Source organism: Poecilia latipinna, unplaced genomic scaffold (assembly GCF_001443285.1).
Source record: "Poecilia latipinna isolate Pla-1442-1.1 unplaced genomic scaffold, P_latipinna-1.0 Scaffold229, whole genome shotgun sequence".
NCBI classification, from domain to species: domain Eukaryota; kingdom Metazoa; phylum Chordata; class Actinopteri; order Cyprinodontiformes; family Poeciliidae; genus Poecilia; species Poecilia latipinna.
In genome coordinates, this window is record NW_015112845.1 from 39,997 (window position 1) to 59,052 (window position 19,056).

General features: G+C 41.1%; 1 protein-coding gene across 1 annotated transcript in view; it reads left to right on the plus strand.

The window, feature by feature from the left end:
- Positions 1–14,752: 14,752 nt before the first annotated feature.
- The window catches only part of LOC106947208 (GRAM domain-containing protein 3-like), a 116,623-nt gene continuing 112,319 nt past the window's right edge, over positions 14,753–19,056 (plus strand). The window contains exons 1-2 of the mRNA XM_015032042.1: positions 14,753–15,080; positions 16,106–16,220. The gene's annotated coding sequence lies outside the window, so the exon portion shown is untranslated. The remainder of the gene's footprint in view (positions 15,081–16,105; positions 16,221–19,056) is intronic.

Below are 19,056 nucleotides of genomic sequence, written 5' to 3' on the forward strand. Positions count from 1 at the left end.
GTTCAAAAAGTATCGCTGCAACATGAGGTTGGACCAACTGTGTGGCTGTTTTTTGTTTTTTGTTTTCCCCGCCCTCTTTGTGCCAATGCCATTATTTTGCATGTCGGCGTCTTTGCTCAGCTGCAAAGTGCAAACAAACTGTCATTGGCGCTTTAAATAGAGCTCTCATTGAGTGCACGAAAAGCTCCGAAAATATTTATTCTGCAAACTCACTGACAACTACGCGCTGGGGCTCAAGGAAAAAGGCTAGCCCCAAACAAAGTGGCTGAATAAAAGTCTGAACTGGCTGGATTAGAGTGAAATGACAGCTCTGTAGACACCTGCTTATTCAGGCTGGTTTGTATCCACTTATGTTATGCAAATTATTAGAGCCAGATATGGCAACCAGTGCTTTGTTAAACAAGTAAGTTCCCATGAGACCTTTTGCGCTTCCTAGCTTATAATATCTGCAATATTTTGGGAATATTTTTTATATACCATTAGCAGACTCGTTACATTATCTTGGTCCAGAAGCTCTTCTACGATGACAGATTGCCTTTGCCTGCCTTTTAAACACTTAAATATACTTATTATGTATTAATACACACAGTGGAAGCAATCTTAGAGATACTTTAGACCCTTATGTCTACAGTCTTTCCTATCTCCGCTCAGGAAAACGAATGGAGCTCCTGGACTGTGGCTGTTTTGTGAATGCTAGACAAATATCACGTCTACTACCATTGCGGCTACGTACTTCAGCTTCCCAAGCTGCGTTTGTTTTGGTCGAATATTTAAAATTTAATTTTTCTTTGCCACATATTGGTATAATACTGTAACGTTTTTTGATATAAGAGTATCTGCTGAAGAACACTATGAAGGGCTGGCGATTAACACGAAGCATAAACTTTTTCTCACTCCTCTTTGGACAAGTACGGTAGGTAAAATGACTGATTCTTATGTTACAAAACATTGTTTTTTTTCATGTATGTATATACATTTTTTACTTTTTTATTGATTTGTTCGAAATCAAAGAATAAATAAAAGATTTGCTACGTGGGAAAAAAAATCCACAGCAAACCCAGGGACTTCAAAGAAATGGTACTTTTTTTGTTTTGTTTTTATTTATTTATTTTTTAGAAAGTTAGATCACAATGTGAAGGTTAAAAACCAATTTAGCCTCGTTTCACTGAGCAATGCTAAAACCAAGAACTCTAAAGGAACTCCTGAGGGGAGCCTTTCAGTGAAACACTGCGGTTATTTTAGCTTGGAGGTAATAATTTATACAACATAAGACTTGAGACTTCCAGCCAAAATTGAAACAGATGCATAGAAAGCAACCCAACAGGTTGCCAAATTCATTCACTGCAGAGGAGAGACTTAAAGAAAGGATTTAGAACAAATTCATCACATGCTACCTCTTATGAGAGAGAGAAAAAGAGACCCCTGGTGATTTAACTTGTTTTTACTGGAATCGTGTTAATTCATATTCATGTATCTAACTCCTCCGAGCGGCCCACAGCGCATATTTGTCACACTGAAATTTCTCCAGCTGAGTTTGGGAGCAAAGAACGCCTTCTGTTGGGAGGAGAGGGGGCGGGATTGTAGATTCAGGAAAGGGACGTTAGCGTTTTTTATTTATTTATTTTTTTATCCCCCAGATTTCCTTAATTAAGCGTGTCTGTCATCTCTCGCTGAATGAGCCGCTCCAGTTTCCTTTCAGAGAACTGCCAGGAGAACCTGTGATGTGCCAAACTAAGCACTCTTTTGTTGCCAGTCTGAGTCACATCGCATTGAAGGTGATTCAGGACTGTGTGTCAGTACTTGCCGATGTGAGGACAAGCTGTCATGTTTTATTGACTCTGCTGTAAGAGAGAGAGAGAGGCCATTTTTCCAAGAGGAGGCCGAGGCAGGAACTCTGCTTTTGAAACTCTTTCATTTGCAACAGGTCTTTTATTTTTAAATTTTTTTTACCTGTTGATGTGGTTTTTTTTGTATTTGATAAATTTTTTTCACCATCCTCAGATAGCAGGTGAGATTATCTTCCTGTTGTGGTGGGAGAAAAAAACTTTTATGTACAAGGAAGGTGTTGTCAGTCCTTTCCTTCTCCTTACTCACTTTTATTTGTATATTAAAAAAAGTGTTTTCTTGGTACTCAGCCCTCAGAGGGTCCATGTCTGGTTTTGTAGAATACGGATTAAATCTTTCATCAGCTTCTCCTTAAGTGTTTAATAGGAACGAGACGTTCTCTACCCTCAGGTCAGATTCGGATCAGCAACCCTCATCAGGACATCGTGTGTTGCGGCTGTCTTAGCTAGTGTGAAAAAAAAACAAAAAAACAAGTCACCTTTGAGTTTTAGACGTGATGTTACTGCTATCTTAAAATCCGGACAACTCACACTCTGTCTTATTTATATATATATATATATATAAAACTATGAAATGTATATAATGAGTTTTGTTTTTTAGAGGTTTCTTGGAACAGGAACAATTTCTATGATGCACATAAGTAAAATTTTTTGAAGGTTGTCATAATTATCTAAAATCAGTCTACTTTTCCAAATCCGTGTGTGTCGTCATTGACACCAATGGAACTGACGTAAAAACATTTTGCTAGACAATGTCAAACATTGAGAAGTTTGAATTTTTCTTATCAAACATTATGAAGCCAAAAGGAAAATGTAGCTAATGTAGCTGTTTACATTTGTCGCTACCGTGATTTTCAATGACTTTCAAAACTTTATGTACAGTTTTCATTGTGTTTCTTATTTAATGGAAACACCAAATTGTGAAAAATTAAAAATTAAAAATCCAACTTTATGAAAAATATTGTAGTGGGTCTCTGCTGCCCCTACCTGGTCTTTGCCATGCTGCTCCTTCCCTCCTCTCCCCTCCTGTCCTCCGCTCCCCTCAGCCCACCAGCTGGCCCATTCCTCAGTGTTATTATTGGATTTCAGAAAGCCGGGAGGGAGCATGCATCACATCTCCCTTTGTCACCCCTCCCCTCGTTTACACTCATTCTTTCATTCATCTTTTTCCTTTTTAATAACTCCCTCTCTGCTCTTTGGCCATTAATAAAGATGAACTCACTCCGCTGTCACCTCCTGCTCTCATCTTTCTCTCTATCTCATCCTCTTTCTCTCTGCTCCTTATTGACCCCCTTCTTTAAACGTCGGCCCCCTCATCTCGCATACCTCCCTTTTCTCCCACCCCCCGTACATTGTCTCTTATCTCCCCGCTCATGCCTCGGGTTCTCTCTCTTCCTCCCAGCCTGCCCTCCGTAAAAAGCTCTCGTCTTCCCTCCGTCCCCCTAACCTCTCCTTTCTTCTTCAATTTCTCTCCGCCTGACACAGCAGTCCATCATGTGCTGGCCCCTGGACGCCGGCCTTCCTCTGACGCTCTCATTCATCAGGACTTTGAAAAGCTGAAATCACTCTCTCCTCTCCTCCACTGGCCGCTGCCACTTATTGCGCTATCCATCACACCTGGCGGGAGATCAATACGAGCCCTTCCCCTCTGCTCCCTCCCTCCCCTCACTCCCCCCTTCGTTGCCCTGACTTCATCTTCTTCACTCCGGAGTGGATTTCTTTTCACGTATGGCGCTCTGCTGCCTCGGCTTATGTGAGAAAACCAAACCTGTCAGGCCCTTTAGGCACCTGAAATGTGGAACAAAACGAGAGTAAAACGTCAATAGCGATCCGCTTTGACACGGACGTGTAATTCAGAAATCTTTCTTGACGTCAGTTCAGATGGAGTCTGTCTTGAGTCAAATCAGACGATACATTCTATGGTGCAGGACAGCGGCTGCACATAGTTTAGCAAAATTAAGTCCTGTCAAGTCTTTCAGTTTTATTGACATCAAAGCGTATTGAAAGGTGTATTGACAAGCTTGACAAATGTATTCAAACTTGCAAGTGATGCTTGTATTCTACAGAGCGTCGCAACTGAACTACCTTATGTACCATGCGTACCTTGCGTTCATGCCTAGCTCCCCCTGAAACTTGCGTGGCCTTGGGGTAGACCGCTTCGCTGGGCATCTCACTGAATGTGTTGGAAATTCCTTTCAGCAGCAAAAATTGGGTGAAAATGTACCTTGTGTTTGAGACTTCCTCCAGCTTTTTTTTTGTTGGCAATTGATTGGCAAGAGCCGCAGTCCAAAAGGGACAAATTCCCTCAAAGGTTTGGACTGTGGCCACAGGAGGAGCTTTGTAGCTCTTGAGTGATTAGATACAAAACCAAATTTCATAACTCTCAAGTACAAAAGCGCAGAAGGATCTAATGAGGCACAAAGGAAATTCCCACCTATGTGAAAGGTGAGCTAGAGCCACCAAACCTGGTGAGCAGATGGGGAGGGCGGTGGGCGCAGCAAGGGGAGTGTACACACAAACTTTCACCTCAATCCAACCTTTGTACGGAGACTTATGACCATGAATTATGTCAGAACCGTATCGACACAGGGTCTTCACCAGAGCATCCAGCACCTCTATGAACCCCCCCAACATCGAAACCAAGTTTATCCCTCCAAAACTAAAACTATTTTGAGTTATGTCCATTTATTCTCATCCTAAGGTGGCGTTTTATTCCTCAACCCAAAAGTGAAACTCTGACCACATACAATGAATACATGGATCATGACAAACTTATCTTTACTAATTCAATGCCAATTGTAACACAGATTGTACATGTAGAAGTATTGATACTCAAAGCTATTTGGTGCAGATTGACGTCTTGAGCCAGTCCAGAGTAGTAGATTTGTCTGAAGGATGGAAAAAAAAGTGCAAAAAGCAACGTGGAAACCGAACGAGAGCGGAAAACGCTGGACATGAATTTTGTCTTGAAGGCTTTAAAACCAAGTTAAAAGTTGAAGTAAATCAACATTTATTGGGGAAACTTTTTTTTGAAGAGGAACTCAAGACACAGTCAATATAAATACCGTTTATTTTGTAGTTTTACTTTTATTCTGACCTCATTTGTTATCCCCACCGATTGACCTCATCCACAGAACAATCCTGTAATAATTCTCTGTGCAACAATAATGTACGGGGAGGAAAAAAACCCTTTTAGCTGTAAAGTGCAATTGTTTTATTGCATAAAAAAAGTTTTCCAGGGGCCAACTTGTTAAACTGGCCTGGATTGATGGTGTTATTGCACAGACCCTCCCGCCTGCCCCCCCACCGTCCTCAGGTAGGGCCCAGTTAATGGGGCCAGGCAATAAGAGAAGCTAACGGTGGCTATAATTCTGCTGAGAGCAGCCTTGCTTAGTAAAACTGATTTGCTCAGGACAGAGGAGTCGTTAAGCACCGCAGCTGAGCCTCCCAGAACCTAATGCCTCTCTAATCTTCTTGGGTGTCGCTAATTCTTTACGTTCCATGCTGCCATTAAACTTTTTCACAGGCTCTTGGCGATGAATTAAATTACTCTGGATATATTGAACAAACTAACCATAAATTGGCCTTTGTTGCCTTGCGCTGGTGTAGGTGGAAAGCTGATGGCGGATAACTGGCTGCAGCTGCACAGCAAACGCAAAATGCAGGAAAATGCTGGAACATTTCCGTTTGCTTTAAATCAGTCTGTACCTGCTTAAATTCCCTCAAATTAAAAGCATCCCTGTGGATCTTCTACAGTATATGAGTCTCTTTTATACAATAAAACTGAATAGTTATTCAAAGTTTGCACAAAAACTAAAGCATCTGGACAAATGAAGAAATGCTTAATTGACCTTGCAAAATAACATTTTGACATTTAAGCTTGAGCAACAGTGGCTGCTTAAATTACAAATGTGTGCAGCACTTATTCCGCCAATGTCAAAAATAAAAAGAGCACAAATTCACATTTGCAGTGTTTCCATTAAAAAAGAAACGCAATTAAACTTAAACGTAAATAAGTTTGTTTACGCCATAATCCTCCTACTTTCCATCTTCTTCGTGGTTCGCCACGGCAACGTCCGGTTGTTCATCATGTGACTCGTGCGATGCGAAGAAAGTGTTTTCTGTCTTATCAAGTATGATGATGGTTTGAAAAATTAGTGTTACATGAGTCTAATCGTGAGGATGTATGTGTATCACTTTTGAATGTTCCATCCATTTTCTTTCCTTGGTGGGGTCGGGAGGGTTGCTGGTGCCCATCTCTAGCTAATGTTCCGGGCGAGAGGTGGGGTACACCCTGGTCTGTTGCAGGGCAACACAGAGACAGAACACACAACCATGCACACACACTCACACCTAGGGACAATTTGAAGAGACCAATTAACCTGACAGTCATGTTTTTGGACTGTGGGAGGAAACCAGAGGACCTGGTGAAAACCCACCATGCACAGGGAGAACATGCAAACTCCATGCAGAAAGACTGGGGCTGGGAATTGAACCCAGAACCTTATTGCTGCAAGGCAACAGCTCTACCAACTGCACCACTGTGCAGCCTTCTTTTAAATGTTGTCACTCTGAATAGTGAACATATACTAGGATCAACAGTGTGGAATTCAATGTTTTGCTGCTTCGTCATGAGATAATAACAATGGGAATCACTGTCCTTTTAATTTTTCCCCCATATTAAGAGATCAAATGCTTGTCTAAGTATATGATTTAAATGCACAGAAGTGATCAGATAATTATTAACCACAATAAAAAAAATGTTAAGACTTAAACAAAAAAGAAAAGATCTACCACCTGACATTATGAATTGAACCGTCACATAAGTATCCAACAAAACACACAAAAGTTTGATGTTGCACACTCACAAAATATGAAACTGGTCAGGATGCACAGTGGAGGAAGTGGAGCTTCAATCTCAAGGTGGCATCTAGAGGCACATACATCACAACGGGATTTAGCCTCCTGAAGGACATCAGGAGTAAACTGCCTCGATCCTCAGAGACCCCAACACAAGAATCAGATCTCAGCATTAAGCCAAGCCGGCGAACCTGCCAGCAGCTCAATTATCTGTCGTTAGCAGGCGATGCGGCGGCAGCCCGGGGTAATTTGACAAGCTAAACCGATCCTCATCAGGGCAGGACTGCGCCAATGGACCTGAGAAAATATATTCTCGGGGTAATGCATATAACTAGAAGAGCTGTGTTTGAGCAGCTGAGAGATGCTGAAGGCCCAGTGAGATAGAAGTAAAAGTGCTTCTGTAATGCGTTGTGTGCTCTCTGGCTGAGGCGATGTAGGGCTCGTCGCCTTTTTCAAGTTAAGTGCTTGTTCACACTGACTGGGAGCTTTTGGAACAGAAATAATCACAAGGTCACAGCCCGAGCCTGTTTCTGCAGCTTTATCTGTCTGTAATTTATTAATGATTAGTCTTTGAATAGAGCACAGCAATAACAGGAAGATTCAGACATTAGTACCCTCTTTACTCTTACACTCAACAGAGCCAGAGCAGATTAATTGACCAAATACTGAATCTTTTTACAAACTCCATCTAAAAAGGACTTTTTTTATACAACTGATTACTGTATTACAGTTTTGTCTGGTGAAACTACAAACGCATCTATTGGTCTGGCAGCCTTTGCATTATTTACAGTAGATTGCCAAAGGATTTAGCTGGTATTTATTTTAAAATGTAATTTAGGTTGTTGCGGTTTTCATTGTTAATGTAATTCATGACAAACAAAGCTTTGATAATTACCACGACGACGACCTACAAACCAGCTTTAGCTAGCACAACCTAGCTAACGCTGTAATAGCTATAGCAATAGCTTCTGGGACAAATGGTTTCTGTTTGCGTCACCAGAAAACATTTAAAACTGTCTGATTTAAATATAAGCAGAGCAGTTATTTTATAACATATCATCTTATTTTATGAATTAATAACAGTTAATATTTGGTCTCCATCCAACACCACACACTGTTCAGGGAGTTATTTTAGTGAAGAGGAATGGACAGGAGGAAAGAGATGTAGCTTTGGGCTTACTTGAGTTAGCTAGCACCATGGGTTACTCATGGCAAAAAAAAAATGGTCAAAGTAAACGGATGAAATCATTTCACAGATTTTCTGTGAGTTTATGCTCTGCTTTAGTGGGTTTCCTTTGCCAACCAGAGGAAAACCGACAACTGGAGCTACCGTACGAAACACTGTCACAAAACCAATGCATGATTTTCTTTCCATTTATGCATTGCACACTACTTTGTGTCGGTCTAATCTCAATAAAATACAATGAAGTTTGTGGTTGTAATGGTGTGTAGCTAGGTAGAGAATACGCAGCAACGATAAACCCAGTCAGAGGAAGCACCCCGGCTGCATGCGAGGGCGTCGAGGAGCGTCAGAATGACGAGGATAAACAGAGAGAAGCATCAGCTGTGTCAGCTGGCTGCCCTCGGCCTCTGCTGTCTGTCAGCTGTCGAGACGCGGCGCGCACGTCTGACACCTGGGGATCAGGTGGGGGGAGAGACGCACGTCGGCACCGATGGAGAAACATGGTGACAGAGACACAGGAAGTGACACGTGGGATGAGAGAGGCTTTCCGAGCTGAAGTGTTAGATGCCGGAGGTGGGAATGAGGAGTGTCACTCAGAGAGGTGTGACTGTTGCTGCTAGCATCTGTAGCAGCTGTGATAGCTCAGGGCTAGCTTAGTTTAGCAAACTGCAAAAGTTCAGCTTCAATGTTTTGCTATATTTTTAATATCCAACCACTTTTAAAATATTAACGATTTGATTGATTTATACCAATTGGGTCAGAGGATATCTTCATTTTTTTAGGCAGTTTTGTGACTTGTTAATTATTAAAATTACTATGATCAGCAAGATCTATGAATTTCCCAAGCTTGCAGTTCAGAATCTCAGGGATTAAGATAATGAATGCCAAGGAAAATAAACAGCTCTCCTTAATTGGCTGCTTTGCAAACATCAGCCAGTATCGTGTCGTGTAGCAATGCAGCTACGTATTTCAGCTTCAAGCGACACTTTGTATTAAACCTTTTACATATGCTTTACAATTCCTAGACAGGTTTATTATGAATAATTTGGGATGACGCTCTACACACTGACCTGTTGCCATGGCAACTCACTGACAACAGCTCCGCTAATGTAACAGGATTCAATACCAAAAAAGACGCAAACATTTCCCGCACAAACAGAACATTCACTACAGGTACTGTATTATATTTTTACGCTTGATGTTTGCGATTATTAATAATTGATCATCTGAACACAGCAGTGGTTGATTGGCTAATTTAACTCTCTGACTGCTCTATCTGACCTATCAGAGTTGGTGTGTGTGTTTTTCAACTGAACCAAAACACACCAAATTCCACAGCACATCTACATGTTAAGGTTGTCAAAGTCAAGCTAGCATAATTGACCTACTTCCCTCTTCTTTGCTATTTTTTTTAATACAACTTTTTCCTGACCATTGAAGAGTGTTACACTTGGACCATATCTAGTTGTCATAGTGCCGACAATTAGTAGCAAAGCAGTGCATCCATTTTTCTTCTATCTATTATACGTTTAGTGCATTACGTTAGCAACTTGACAGCTAAAACCAATGGCAGTCGTCGTTGCCATAACATCATGTTGCAACATTTCCCGCACAAACAGAACATTCACTGTTTGTGCAGAAACAGTGAATTTTCTGAACTGCAGTAATTCTGCAGTTCAGAAAATTACAGAATTACTCTAAAATTTTCACTACGCTTGGCATTCACATAAGCATTCAAACTGAGACCTCTAGGCGGATCAGAGTTTGCTTTTCTAGTCTGTATCACCATTTGATCAGCCATTCAAACTTTCTAAACAAACCAGACTTTTTAGGTAAACAAACTAGAGTTCAATTAAAGCGGACTAAACAAGGTGCTACCGATGATGCAGCGCCCTGATTGACCTGTTGATCCTCATATTGTCCAAACAAAACCCACAGACATCTCAACACTGCACTGGGATGTAGTTTTCATGTCTTGGAAGCCTTTCCGACCAGCAGCCTATCGGAGGTCTTCTACTTTTCACCTCACATGGCATCAATCGTCTGTTTGATTTTGTTCCTTTTTCTTTTCGGTGAAGACTCCGCGCAAACAGGAGAGGAAGAAAGATGGTGGTGTCAGCGAGGAAGCACACGGCAGCTGAGGGTCATTAATCACTGTCATGACTGTGAGAGATGGAGGATGAAAGACATGAGAGCTGGAGCGCGGCGGACAGGAATCTCTGGCAGGAATCTCTCTCCAGAGATCAGATGAATCAGCCCATTCAGCGCCCTTCGCTTTGTTGTTGATATGAGGCTCTGACATCACATCCTGCTCGAGTGCTGAAATGCTCAAAGTCAGCGAAGCAAGAGGGGAAGTGAATACATCACAGTCAGGACGACAAAAGCATATGGGTAGCGCATTGAATTACTGCCAGTCTAGCTAGCTCCCAGAGGCGCGGAATATTTCATGAAGACAGCCAACCTATGGATCATGAAAATATTCCAGGGAGGAAGAAGGCTTTGAATCTGACCCAGCTTTGACGTGTGTGTGTGTGCGTGTGTGGATATCCGCTGCCCTCCAAAGCTGAAATACTGCAAGAACGTGTTTCCCAAACTGATTGCTGACCACAATCTGAACTTTTACAGCCTGTAGTTCCAGAAAATATTGCATCAGAAAACACATAATACAAACATAGAGAAGGTTGCATAAACAGACAGCTTAGGTTTTTTAATTTGCTGATTTTATCTATTTAAAACAAACCAAAATTATTAATTTATGTGAGATAAAAAGTTGTATATTAGCTGTTAAATGACTACACTTTTACTTGCTGTATGGTTATGTTTTATATTGTTTTCTCAGCTGAATAACATCCATAACGTGACAAAATTGTGCTGGTTGAAGCTCAAGACTCGCACGTCTGACTTTGGACAAGTTTTGAGAATGATCTGTTTTTCCTGACAGATTTTCCACTTTTGAATCTCAGAAATTTCCAGGATTTGTTGCCAATTAACTCATATGTCAAGCTAATGATGTTTTCTGCTTTTTGCTGTAATGCGAGACTAACGTTAGCACTTTTACTCTGTTTTATTTGATGGTGAAGGAGTACATTCCTGCCAAAAATAAACGTAAAATTTTTTTCTAGAAACAAACAAGGACATTTCTGAAAATTAAAAATTTGTGAAAATTATTTATTTGAATTAATAATAATAAAAAAAGTAGAACAAAGTTGGAAAGTTTTGAACTTTTGAAACTCAGAAATTTCCACGTTTTTCTTCTAGAAAGTTTTTCTCTTGCATATTTTTCAACTTTTGAGGTTCCGAATTTTCCTTGTTTTTTTCTGGAGATTAATCTCAAAACTTCAGATTTTTTTTGTCAGACATTTACCTCTTTTTTTCTATCTACATTGGCCCTAATATGTGGTCCTAGTTTAAGTAAAATTGTTGTATTAGATTTTACTTTAGGGATACGACAGAATTACTCTGAATACAAAACTTCCTTTCATGTGACAGTTATGGACGATGTGTTGAATCACTTACACTGTGCAAATGGTTCCACCTGTTTTTAATCAGGTTAAGTCGTATTTTACATCAGTGTGTTGGGGGCTGCCATTAGCCTTCGATTGGCCATTGATAACCATCTAACCCGATACTGACTGGCACATGCCGCTTAATGTGCTGCAGCTGACGAGGCCAGGTAGCCGTGGCGACCGTGAACGGAACCCATTTCCTCATTATCGGTTTATTTTGTGGTTTGTTTTGAAAGGGAATCGCTGGGGAAAAAAAATATTTTCAAATCCGATTTGTTTTTCAGCAAACACCAAAAATTCAATTTGAGTTGCATTTTAAAACAATAACTGGGGTGGGTGGAAAAAAAAAAAAGGTGAAAACTTAAGTAAGGGGAACGATGTGGACTGAGCGTGATGGTAACGCTTTGCTCCTGCACCGCATTTCATCCCACAGCTCTGGCCTGCTGCACTGCGGTCGACTCCTCAATGCGAACCAGACAGCCAAAATCATGATCTGTTATTACTCCTGCAAATCTACAACATCCCTTTATTTGCTTCAGAAGTCTACCGTGCATAATCTGCATTCTGTGTATGTATGTATATATATATATGTGTGTGTGTGTGTTTCTCTCCTTGCCTTGGGCCTGAAAATGCTGGGCTGGAAAAAATAAGTTAAGAGTTTGATGAATGCGTTCGGACCAGAGGAAAGTGGGTGGTCTGTATCTGTCAGCGGCGCTATTACAGCAGACAGCAGAGTTACAGGCCAATAAGCCGCACTATCATCACCATCATCAGCAGCAGATCTCCTTACAACAGCTCTCAGCTGCGCACATCTTGGACCTGACAGGCCAAACACGCACTTCTCCAGACAGCTCTGCACTTGAATGGTTTGCATTAGATGAAGCAGTGCACTTAGAGGCCAGTTCAACACAATTAGAAAAAAAGAAAAACACCTTGATTTTTTACTCCTTCAAAGCCATGTGTGCAGAGTAAAAGCCTCGCTTTTTGAAGTTGATGCCCTTCTAAAATGTGGGCATTTGAGCAGAAAATCATCTGTTGCTGGTGTTTTATTAACTCGACAGGGGGGTTTTCATTCCTACTGTCAAAGATAAACATGTCATATAAGCATAAATGAGTTCTATTGACTGACACTAAATATATGTTTATATCAGCCACTCACTGATGTTCATAATATGTTTGACCTACATCTCAATTATTCAATTGGAGTTTGATGAGGCAACACAAAAAGTGGAAGGAAAGGCAACGCATTGCTCTACTTGGAGGCCACCGTTCTAAAGCCCCGTTTAAACGTTAAGACAATTTCCAATGGAAATTAAATGAAATGCTGATTAAAAAAAAAAAACATAAATAGCACCGGAAAGCATAGTGCAGACATGTTGATGTTGCATGTTACTGTTTACATCCAGATATGTTGTGCATGCGCACAACGCTGTGGGGGCAAAAAGACAATTATTTCACTTGCCATCCGTAGCCGCGCTGCTGTCACAGAACAATTCCAGTGACAAAATGAAACCTGGAGATGTAGGTGTTATTAATTTAGTGCAGCAATGACAAAACAAAACAGAAAAACCATTGAAGAACAACTTAAAACCTCTAGTTTTTGAGTGTAGAGTAGCTCTGTGTTGGCTGCTCTACAGACAGACCTGCTGCCATAACAACCATCAGCTCCACTACATTATCAGGATTCAACACAAAAGTTTCTGATCCAGAGGTGTGTTTTCATAACCCTTCTTAGGTCCACAGATAATCTGAAGCATGCAACCTGTCCGTCTTTGCTGATGATATAAATGTTTCACAGTGAACAGACTTTGCTTAACACGCCAAATAATCTGAAGTTATGCAGCAGCACAGGCAGGAGATGGAGTTGTCATTACTGTGCTGCGAAGGCGAAAACCAGGCCTGAGTGCACAAGCGTAAAATGATGCGACGGACACTATCATTTCCGAATATTTTCTGCTTGCGTTCACTTTCGTTTTGAAAAGGTTTTACGCTGGAACTGCTTGTAACACTTTTGCGGTTTTGTCAGACAAAAAAGCTGCTGCCAAGTAAGGGAGGCCAAAACTCAACAAACCATATTTTCTAAAACTGCTTTGTGTTCAACAGATAAAAACATATAAGTTGAGTGTGTAATGCTGCTTATTTTAGTGTTAATCTGATACCATGTAAATGTAGGGCCAGTATCACTGTTACTGATACCAATACAAATACAGATACTTATTTTCCATCTATCATATATCAAACTTTTGAACATTAGTTGTTTTTGTGTTTTTTCTTTTTATTATTTATTAAAACCCAGAATTTTCATAAAGTTTATAGGTGTCTACAAAATAACATATTAGTAGTTTCATGATAAACCAAAACCATAGAAAAGCAAGAAAAAAAAAAAAATTTGCATTGTTTTCAAAACAGCAAAAGGTTATGACAATAGTATACCGATATTGATATTGACTTGGTATCGATATTGTCGATAATTTGGATACATCCGCCCGTCTTCACCGCTCAGATAATTTTCTTCTTCTACAAAAAAAGGAGCTGCTTTCACCAAAAGCCTCCACTCACATCTCCATCCAACTTTGATCCTTAACACCCAAAATGCCTCTACGTTGCAAATCTTACCTCATGGTGCTCAGAGCTGTTGTAATTGTGCAGGGAGCAAAATGAAATATCTGACAGTGTGAAAATGCTGCAACGAGAAGCTCTCGCCGCCGCATCAATCATGACTCCGGCGTTGGCTCTGCTCGTAGCGAGGTTACAGTAAATCACACGGTGACGGTTTAATCCCGGGGAGAGTTTTACAGGAAGAGAGGGAATTCAATTTCCTAGCAAAGGTATGCAAATTCTATACAGGCCTGCGATTCACCGAAAGCCTCCACAGATGCATCGGAGGCGGGAGGGAGCGGGGCCCGTTTTATTTCTTCTTTTTTTTTTTTACTCCTCTGGGGTCTCACACCTTTCATGCTGCTCAGAGAGATTACATTTCAGAAAAACATAGCACAGACAAGACAGACAGGATAATCAATCACGTGAGTTCAAAACACTCTCTCTCGCGCGCTCGCAAACACATACGCACGCACGCACACACACACACACACACAAGGATGCGAGCACTCTCCTCATGTCTGCTGGCTGTGTCTGTTTGCGGGAGTCATAAATCAATGCTGCGCTGTCAGACAGCCTAACACGAGCCGAAGAGAGAAATGGAGCAGCGGTACAATCTCCTCCACGCTCTGCTACACTTTTTCTCCAGCCCCGTCTGAGTGCCAGGCCGAGTGACAGAGGACAGATAATGCTAGGAGTTCCTCCGTGTTTGTGTGTGTCCATGTCGCTGTGGCGAACAGAACCCCGTCCCTTTAATGTAAGGCAGCGGTGCTGCATCATGTGTGACCTCATTATTATCCCCCCTCTCTCTCCTGCTTCCAATCACGCAGATAGCACACAAAAAAAAACGAAAACAAAAACGTGGCGTCTGCGTTTTCCCGCACCTGCCCTCCGCTCGAGCGCGTGAGTCTGCCGTTTTCACAGCCCGTGATTCAGCGCCCACGAGCGCGGCGTCACACCGCTCCGATAGCAGCTGTCCGGTTTACCCCAGTAATTATACCACCCAGGCTCATATTGCTCCAGTAAATCACTCAGGAAAATTCCAGCTTTCGTGCGACAACAACTCCAGGAAGAGCTCGAGGAACACAGGTAAACTCTGAGGACGAGGAGGAAGAGGAGGGGTAAAATAAATGCTGTGAAACAACGTAAAGATTATTATTAACTCGGTGCTACGTGTTCGGGGTTTTTCCCATCAATTACAGCCTCAAGAGCTGCTGCTGCTGCTTCTTCTTCTGATAAAAATAATTTATAGTTTTATCTTTAATGTCAAGGTTCAAGACGTCCTTGGCAAAAGGCCGCCCGCAGCGCCTTGCCAAAATATTTTGTGCGTTTACAGCCGCAAACATCAATGTAATTTATATGAATTTGATGCAGTAACCCAGCATAATTTTTAAATAAAAAGCATCTCGACTCAAAAACTGGTAGAAATCATTTTGTTCAATGGATGTTTGTAATGTAAGCTCAACGTAGATGCAGTTTCTCTGTGACTGCCTTGAGGTTTGTCGACTCTGTTGAGGTTTGTTCAACAGAGTTGAACAAACTCTTAAGGTTCAAGCCAGAACCTTAACATGCAAAGAGTGTGACATCACTGCAGACCTGCCAGGAAGTAGCTGCTGTGCCTTCCTACACTTAAACATTAGAAAGGAAATGATTAAAAAGTCTCCAAAAGTCTTAAGACTAAGGTAGATGTCACCTTTTCACAGGACAAAGTCTGGGCTACAAAATAAATGTTTAGATCGAAGTGTATTCAGAATGGATGCTGATGATATACTGCTGTACTATTCTTTCAAATAAACTGAATTTTAGCAACGTCGCTCTAAATAAACTGTAGTATTATTACAGCAAACAAACAGTACAAATTATATATTTTAGGGTTTATTTTAAAATATTCGTCTTTACTTTTAGAGATTTTTGTGGTCAAACCTCAGCCTACGTTTCTGACCTTTTACATCCCTACACTTGTTTTCTTCTGGTTATTACAATGCAGCGACTTTCAGTTTGTTTGGAACAACAAGCAGAAACCTGAAATCGTGTCCAGCTCAGTAAATCTGTCTCCGTTTATTTCATGTCCGCTGAGTTTTGTGCAGGTTGTTTGACTGTTTCTTCTCTCCAAGGTGCGACTGGAAGGTGGAGTTGGAGCCGCTGCATCTCATCAAACCCATCAAGGTGGAGCTTAACGAGGAGCTGGATCCCTCCTACTGACACCAGGTCATTTGCTCATGCTGAAGGGTGAGTAAGCCTCACTTCCCAATGCTCCTGGTGCTAACTCACTGGCCTCCCCCCCAAAAACTCCTGCAAACACAACTGAGAGGAGGTAGAAGCTCAGTTGGATTTCATCCATCTAGTCGTGACCGGCTCTGCCTCTGTTATGGAGCACAAAGAACGAAAACTAAACCCAGACTGAAATGTGTTAAAAGCGGAATCATCAATGAGTCCTATCAAAACCACGACTGCGTATTGGGCCAATTGTAGGCAGACAAAATACAGTAAATTTTTGCCAAAAGAATTTGAGATCAAGCTCAGAAATTGTCTAGAAAATAAAATATGTTTATGTATGAGTTTCAGAAGTTGAAAATTTGCTATTAAAAAAAATCTAATTTTGAGATCGTTGTCCAAGATTTTCTACAAAAAACAAGTGGATTTCTGAGTTTGAAAATTTGGTGGAAAAAATTGAAATGTCAGAGTTTAGGAAGTTTTGAGTTTCAAAAGTCAAAAATCTTTTACTTCTGAAACTCAGAAGTTTCCAGGTTTTTATTTCTAGAAAATTTCTGCGACTAATCTCAAAATTGTGAACTTTTTGGCAGAAATTTACTGTTTTTATCTGCAATGGCCCTAATAAGTCATCATACAAAACAGTAATGCAATTTTTAGTAAAATATTATGGTTTAGTTAAGTTTGTAATATACTGATCTGATGTTGTGCAAGACAATTTACATGTTTAGAAAAATGATGTATTGTTTTAAAAAGTCAGAAAAGTTTTTTGGACCCATTTGATTGTGTCACTATCTAATAAGTTTTGTCTATGAAGCAGATTTACAATAAGGTGTTATGGTAAAACTATGAGTTTGTCGTTATTCTTTTGAAGTAACTTTATTTAACTAATTCCAACTATGTTTGTTAGGAACCATGTCATGCTATGAAACACAGTGCGTTGCCATTTTCACATTTTGTCCCATTACAGCATCTGACATCGAAATGTTTTATTGGAATTTTATGCAATACAATCTGTCTGAGCGTGAGATATTTTTGCAAAGAAGACATTTTTCTCTCGATAGGCAAAGCTGTGTAAACATGCCCCAAAATACTTGGCTGCAAGTGTAGCAGAAATCTTTTCAACAAAGTATTGAGTCAAGGAGATTGAATGCAAGTGCATGACAGCTTGTTTTAGATTCTTGTTTGCCAAAATTATGGAAACCGTATTTAATTTTTCTTCAATTCTACAATTAGGCCTGTCATAATAACAAATTTTGCTGGATGATAAATTGTCCCCGAAATTTTATCGATAAACGTTAACATCGTCATTTTGAGACCATTTCCAGCCAATCATAGTGAAGTCTCTACGACCTAAACTGCATAAAGAACAACAATAGTCATTCAGCTTCTCAAGGAAACCAGCAAATAATGCAAAATACTTTGGTATCAAATGTTTGCAGTTTTTCTCAAAATGGCGGCTTTCCAACAATATTAAAGGGCAGCATCTTTTGACGACTGAAATTATTGTCCGCATTTTAGTTTATGATGCGACTAGTTGAGTTATCGCTCGTATGTCACAGTTTTATTTACGACTATGTGCCACTTAATGTTGGTCTAGCATATAAAAACTAACTAAATACATTAAAGCCTTTGACAACCTCAGGGAGACTGAGCTCTCCTGCAAGGCATTTCTCTGTTTTTCGTGCTCCAACTGTTTCAACTTCTTCCTAAACGCTCTTTTGTCCAACTTGCACCCGTCCAAAGCTAATTCCTGCTCACACGTCTCAGCCGTAACCATCGATAGCACTGATTCCGACAAGCCTCTGAAGCGACGCAAAAGTCCCTACAAGTTCTTTAAAGCTTCCGGAGTGATGCAATCCAGCAGAGAGAGAGAGAGAGAGAGAGCGCCTCATTTTTCTTTCTGCTTTTATGTGTGCACACTGCTGCGTAGCCGATGATGAACGAGCGCAGCGGATCTTGAGAGAGCTCGCAGAGGAAAGAATAATGGGTATTTAAGCACACTTGTAAATTACCAACACATTTGTCTTAGGCTGTCCCCTCAGGGATGTCTGACAGCGCAGCACACAAACTATATAAAGCTCACGTACATCTGTTCTTCATAGCCTTATTGGATCTGCTGACATCACTTAAATGCAAACTGTCACGCCATGCTCCATAATTCATACGTTGACAAAGTGCATAAAGCAGTCTTTGCCGTCTTTGCACCTGCATGCATGCATGCAGTGTGTGTGTGTGTGTGTTTTTTTTACGCGAGCCTGCCTCAGCAGGTGTGCGCTGGGTCACCTAGAGTGCACCGTGATGTTTATCTCTAAGTACCACAGACAGGCATGTTGGCCCGCCTGCTGGGAAAATGGGATTACAGCTATCTGTTCCCCCGGCTCTGAGCCGAGCGCCAGGCTTGTGAGTTTTTGCAAAGCATGTTTCCATCAGCTGCACACATGTTGCCCAACGCTTGCTTGCGAGAAGACGTTTGACCCCCCGCTACCACGGCGGGTCAAGCGATCGAAAGGAGTTGATGATGATGAGTTGGAACAAGTGACGGGAAGATGTTAGTGAGCTGTGACATGAATGATGAATGGACTAGACATTAAGGGTGCATTCACACCAGCCCCGTTTAGTCTGCTTTAATCAAACTCCAGTTCGTTTGCCTAGAAAGTTCAGTTTTGTTTAGGGAGGTGTGAACTTTGATGCAGATCGCGGTGGTGAACTCTGGCAGGCCTAAAAACCCAGGTCTCGTTTTGGTGGAAGTGAACTCTAGCTCTGTCTGGATGCATATTTGAATGGCAAGCAGAGTAGAGACCGCTCCAAAAGCAGGAAGCAGACTAAACAGCGCTGGGCATTCTGGGTAAAT